Below are 6,782 nucleotides of genomic sequence, written 5' to 3' on the forward strand. Positions count from 1 at the left end.
GCCAATGCAGGAGCCACCGGAGACACGGGTTTGATCTGAGTCAGGAAGATCTGGAGGAGGAAAAGGCAGCCCACTCCAGTATTCTTGCTGGGATAACCCTGTGGACAAGAGGAGTCTGGTGGGCTACAGTCCACAGAGTCACAAAGAGCCAGACACGGCTGAAGCATCTGAGCACACACACAAAACAGAAACACTCACAGACTAGCAGGACAGATTTAAGGCTGTGGGAGAGGGAGAGCTGGGGAGTTTGGGATCAACATGTACACACTGCTATATTTATATTTATATTAACTGACAAGGACCTACTGTGTAGCACAGGGAACTCTGTTATGTGGCAGCCTGGATAGGAGGGGAGTTTTGGGGGAGAATGGATACACGTATTAATATATGTATGGCTGAGCCTTTTCGCTGTTTACCTGACACCATCACAATATTGTTAATCAGCTATACCCCAATACAAAATAAAAATTTCAAAAAAAAATGCTTGTGTGGTTTTTATTTCAATGGTAACCTAATAATACCCACTAAAAATACTACTGCAAACACATTTGGGATTATCTGGACAACTCCTTGTGAAGATATGGTCATTGAGCGCAGTGTCATTTGGTGCCATACTGTTTTACTTTAATAATTGCAGGCTCAGCAGAAAAGAGAAAGGAGAACATAATACGTAAACAGTGCATTCTTCCAAAGTCAAGTCCAAATGACGCCATGGCTTTGAAGAAAGTTTCACAATAGTTCAAAAGAAGAGAATGATGGGAGAACAGAGTCATCAAAGCAAACACAGTGGTAGAGGCAGTGCTCTGGAAAATAACATCCCAGTTGTAAGCAACAATTTATGTCCAGCAAAGCAGTATTAGCCATGATATTGAAGTAATACTGTCAATTATTAATGAATAAAAGTAATTGAAATTTAATAATAACGCATATTGGTTAAAATTCTATTGGATATGTTGTTTTATTTCAAATCTCTAAAATGATGTGCATAAAGAGTTTCTATCTAGTTCCAAGTTTCCATTTTTAAGTACTATTTTGATTAAGTTCTTCAGTGATTTAGTAGAGAGGGAACTTAAACCCCAAGAGATTAAAGGACTTTTCCAAGGTCAGATAGCTAATCCCCAGCAAGGCTGTTATAACATCAGGTCTCCTGGTGTCCAGCCTGGGCCGTCTTCCAAGGCACGGCTGTTCAGAAAAGTGATCCTGGACAGTGGATTATTAAGCCCCAGATGGTTGGATGGAGAAATCTTCCCTAAAACAGAGGCTGGATGCTTTACTTGCTATTTTACAAGGCCCCTGCCTCAGAGACTATGCCAACAGAGGACCAGACAAAATTGAAAAACAAGAAATTTAGAGACTAGATTGGCCATCAGGCCCCACCCACCAAGGCCAGCAATACCATTTACTCAGCCTCCATCACACTTGAGTAAGTGCAGAATATGACAAAAGATGTGCTAAAGGGCTATTTTGAACATTTCTGAATGGGTGCCACAGATTAAATGTAATAGAAAATGAGTTACTCCGTGGTTCTCTGGATTTCCCAGGTGGCTCAGTGGTAAAGAATCCACCTGCTGATGCAGGAGGTGCAGGAGACGTGGGTTTGATCCCTGGGTTGGGAAGATCCCCTGGAGGAGAAAAGGGCAATCTGTTTCAGTATTCTTGCCTGGAGAATCCCATGGATAGAGGAGCTAGGGGGGCTACAGTCCATGGAGTCACAAAGAGTCAGACATGACTGAGCGACTGAGCACACACCACACATAATTCTTTGCTGAAAGGTTCTCTTCTGCTTAAAAAAGCAAAACAAAAAACAAACCCTACTTCTCTGAGGGCATCATCAGTGAAGCAAGCTGATATATTCTGAAATTTAAGTTTTTTAAAAACCTCGAGTAGATTGTCAAATGACAGGCTTTCAAGCTTTGAAACTGTGCTATTTGTAGATGAAACCCACCTGAAATATTCTAATATAATGTACACTTCGTTGATTTTAGCTAACCACCAAGTGATATAGGAATGTCCTCAGGTAATTTCTAGAGTGCCCAGGGGTATTTTCCAAGAGTTTATATACACATCTACTCAATTACCAAATGGTGTTGACTATGTCTACAGTTTTAATTTTTCAGTGCAGCCCTGTCTACTGGTCAGGCCCATCTCCTACACTTCCCAGCTGTTTTTAGGTCCACTTCTGCCTTGCTTCCTGCAGGCAGTGCTACTGTTTCTCTGAGACCCCCACTCCTCCTATTTTGGCCAGGACTCCTGCATCTGCAGCTTCTGCCTGGCTTCACCTCCTAAAATTCTATTAAATTAAAGGATTTATAACCTAAGGTGATGCAATTGTAAAGAATCCACCCAATCAATCGTAAAGAATGCAGGAGACAAAGAATACATGGATTTGATCCCTTGGTCAAGAAGGTCCCCTGGAGGAGGAAATGGCAACTCACACCAGTATTCTTGCCTGGAAAATTCCATGGACAGAGGAGCCTAGAGAGCTACAGGTCCATAGGGTCGCAAAGGGTCGGACACAAGTGAGTGACTGAGCATGCACATTAAAATGATTCAGGGCAGACAATGCAATGGCATTAACTTTTTCCTCCCTCGGGGCTGTTGGTTAACTTTTGAAGCTTTCTGATCAGGACTATAAACTCTCTGTACCCACTGGGGTCAGGACTGCTTCACTTGAAGTCCATTGACCTCCCAGGAGGCTAAGGATAGCATTCATCAAGTCTGTGAATTTGGATGGGAAGGAAATTACATCTTCACTTTCACTCTCCTCAAACTGAAAAATTGCATTTCCCTTCTATCAGGGCTTCCCTGATAGCTCAGTTGATAAAGAATCTACCTGCAATGCAGGAGATCCCGGTTCAATTCCTGGGTCAGGAAGATCTGCTGGAGAAGGGAAAGGCAACCCACTTCAGTATTCTTGGGCTTCTCTGGTGGCTCAGCTGGTAAAGAATCTGCTTGCAATGTGGGAGACCTGGGTTCGATCCTTGGGTTGGGAAGATCCCCTGGAGGAAGGAAAGGCTACTCACTCCAGTATTCTGGCCTGGAGAATTCCATGGACTGTGTAGTCCATGGAGGTCACAAAAAGTCGGACATGACTGAGTGACTTGCACTTTCACTGTAAAAGTAGGCAGCAAACAGCAGTAGAAGGAAAGTGCCAAATCTGCCCCAGCAAATATCTCAGGTATTTGCATTGATGTTACAATGGTTTCAGACACCACCAAATATTGTTTATACTCATTCCTACCTTAAAATCACAGTAATTATTAGACGTGCCACTAGATCTTGTTACCTATTTTTCTATTTTTTAAGTACTCAATTACTAGTCTTGAAAGTATTTCCTCCTTTCTAATAACCATCGATCTCATTTCTTTTTCTGGTTTATTTAAAAAAAATTTATTGGAGTATAGTTGCTTTACAATATTGTATTAGTTTCTGCTGTACAGCAAAGGGAATTAGCTATACAAATACAAATATCCCCTAATTTTTTTTGGATTTCCTTCCCATTTAGGTCACCACAGAGCACTGAGTGGTGCTCCCTGTGCTGTACAGTAGGTTCTCATTAGTTATTTATTGTATACATAGCATCAATACTGTATTTGTGTCAATCACAATCTTCTAGTTCATCCCATTCGCCATTTCTCCCCTCGGTGTCCATATGTTTGTTCTCTGGGTCTGTGTCTCTATTTCTGTTTTGCAAATGGGTTCATCTGTACCAATTTTTTCTAGATTCCACATATATGTGTTAATGTAAAATATTTGTTTTTCTCTTTCTGACTTACTTCACTCACTTCTGACTATCATACATGATCGTCAAGTGTTACACAAACTTAAAAAAAATTGAGAACTGTATTTTAATAGAATTGGTTTCCTTTATAATCTTATGTATTTTATTTTATTCATTTGAAAGCTATTTTTTTTTCCTAAGAAGGGGTCCATGGTTTTTCCAGATTGCCAAAGGGGTCCACATGCAAAATACTTAAGAAACGCTACCCTAGAGAGTTAATTAACATAAGGGATGTTAGAAATGATTTTTCTCCCAGGTAATCGAAGCTGCTCAAGTTGTGAGTTTGGTTGTTGCATAATGGGGGCACAAAATCAGAAGACGCCACTGTCTTACCACTTGCCAGTTAGACCAAAATCTAGGACCCTGCTTGGTCTACCTTATACAAAGGACATTTTCACCTGGCTTAACCAGCAGCCTGGCTGGCCATGTAGTCAGGACATTGCTGTGTCCTTTCTGGAGTGACCCTTTCTCCAAAGTGTGCGTCATGATTGAATTGTGTCCTCCAGACTAGTTGACATTCTCAACCCCTGATACTTGTGAATATGACCTCTTTGGAAATAAGGCCTTTGCAGATGGAATCAAATTAAGGTGAAGTCATCCTGGAGTCTAACCTGATATTACTGGTGGGTGTTCTTGTAAGAAGAGAAGAGTCACACAGGGAGAAGACCATGTGATGATGGAGGCAGAGATGGGAGTGAGGCAGCTGCAAGCCCGGTTGCACCAAGATTGCCGGCCGCCTCCGGAAGCCAAGAAAGGAAAGGAAGGGTCCTATCCAGCATCTCAGAGAGAAGGGGACCCTGCTCACACCCTGGTTTCAGACTTCTAGCCTCCAGAACTATGAGAGAATACATTTCTGCTGTTTCAAACCACCAAGGCTGTGGTATTTTGTTAGCGCAGCCCTAAGAAACAAACTCAGTGTGTATCAGAGCAAATGACACAGAGAAGGAAACCTCACTGAGGTCACAAAACCGGTTGTGTGATTTTGGAGCCTAGTTGGCTAATGCAGTTTGTACATGTGGCAGAATCTGGTCTAAGCCTAGCACCGATCGTTAGGTACCATCTGGTTGTAAAGTTGTGAGGTAGGAAATACATAGCAGCCACCCACATCCAACTGGCAGAGCCTAGAGATACCCGAAATAGCAGTACAGGTGTTGGTCCTCGGGGTGAGCTTAGCTTCGTTGAAATCAGAATGCCACTCCCTTTTTGCATTACATTCAGCTAGAGCTGCCCCTATCTCACAAATATCTCCTTAGATATTTACTCATTGCCCCTTCTATTCCTGGAGCTCAAACTGAAGTCCAGGAAAGGCGCTGCTAAGTCGCTTCAGTCGTGTCCGACTCTGTGTGACCCCATAGACGGCAGCCCACCAGGCTCCCCCATCCCTGGGATTCTCCAGGCAAGAACACTGGAGTGGATTGCCATTTCCTTCTCCAGGAAAGGCACGGCAGGGATCAAATTCACGGGCAAAGTCTATGCTGGTTCCACATTGCTGTGTCTCCTTCTTCTTCAGGGTGAATTCCCTCCCCAGGACAGCTTCTACCAGGATGAATGCAAGTCCACCCAGTGGGTTTGCTAGCCCTCCATCTGGTCTACTTCCTGGTAGTGGCCAGGGTCCCCTTAGAACCCTCTTCTTTATCAACACAACAGCCTATTTACTGGAGAAGTCAAACTAGATTAGGGTACAGACACTTGTTTTAGAAAATGCTTTGAGCTTTTGATCTTCTTACTTCCCTGATTTGGACACTCAAGGAAGGATGGTGGAGGATGGGCAATCTGAGGGGCAGGGACATCTCGTTGGTTGGAGCTCCTCGCTGCTGAAGCCCCGATTTCCTTCATGTTTGGCTCTGAATAAATGGCCCAAACAATCCTTCCTTCCACTGAGAACTCTGCCTCCTGCTCTTGCCTAGAGATGTGTCCTGAAGTCTACTTCTGCTCCCAATATATTCATATCCTTTAAAATACATATCCATTTATTTTATTTTAAAGGCTATTTAAAAGGCTATCTGCTGCTGCTGCTAAGTTGCTTCAGTCGTGTCTGACTCTGTGCGACCCCATAGACAGCACCCACCAGGGTCCCCCGTCCCTGGGATTCTCCAGGCAAGAATACTGGAGTGGGTTGCCATTTCCTTCTCCAAAAGGCTATCTAGATAGCCACTAAAGTAGGGCTTCCCTGGTGGCTTAGACGGTTAAGAATCCTCCTGCAATGCAGGAGACCCAGGTTCGATCCTTGGGTGAGGAAGATCCTCTGAAGAAGGAAATGGCAACTTATTCCAGTATATTTGCCTGGAGATTTCCAGGGACAGATGAGCCTGGCAGGCTATAGTCCATGAGGTCGTAAAGAGTTGGACATGACTAAGGGACTAACACACACACAAACACACACACACAGCCTTTAAAAGACTATATAGGCTTTAAAATTACATTAGAGCAGTCCTAAGAGTCACCCAATCTTTCAATAGTTTCCCCAGACTAAAGTCAAGTATTAACCTGTATAAATCTATACACATGTAATCTAATCTTCAAACATCAGAAAAATAGCTCTCTGCCTTCTCCTTCATTTCAGAGAGAGAAACTATCTCACATGAAAGATTTTTTAAACTACCTAGTCCTGCCCCCAAATCAAGTTTTCAGTTGAAGAAAAAACTGCAGCCAAAATCCCTGTGAACAAGCCCTTCATGTTACTCAACTGCCCTTCTCCTCCCTCCGCTATTTCTGGCCAGTGAACCAATGCTCATTTATTGACTGACTGGGATTTAATACATATACTATAAAATCCATCTCTTGAAAGTGTACCGTGCAGGGACTTCCCTGGTGGTCCAGTTGTTAAGACTTTGCCTTTTAATGCAGGAGGTGTGGGTTCGATCCCTGGTCGGGGAGCTCAAATCCCCCATGCCTCTTGGCCAAGAAACCAGAAACACAGAACAAAAGCAGTATTGTAACAGATTCAAGAAAGACGTTATTCCCTACCCCCGCCCCCAAAAAAAACTAAAAAGAAAAAAAA

At 43.1% G+C, this 6,782-nt stretch overlaps 1 protein-coding gene across 1 annotated transcript in view; it reads left to right on the forward strand.

The window, feature by feature from the left end:
- Positions 1–6,782, forward strand: part of VWA3B (von Willebrand factor A domain containing 3B) — a 200,621-nt gene that overhangs the window by 1,209 nt on the left and 192,630 nt on the right. The gene's annotated exons all lie outside the window — the stretch shown is intronic.

This window comes from Bison bison, unplaced genomic scaffold (assembly GCF_000754665.1).
Source record: "Bison bison bison isolate TAMUID 2011002044 unplaced genomic scaffold, Bison_UMD1.0 scf7180017864508, whole genome shotgun sequence".
NCBI classification, from domain to species: Eukaryota; Metazoa; Chordata; class Mammalia; order Artiodactyla; family Bovidae; genus Bison; species Bison bison.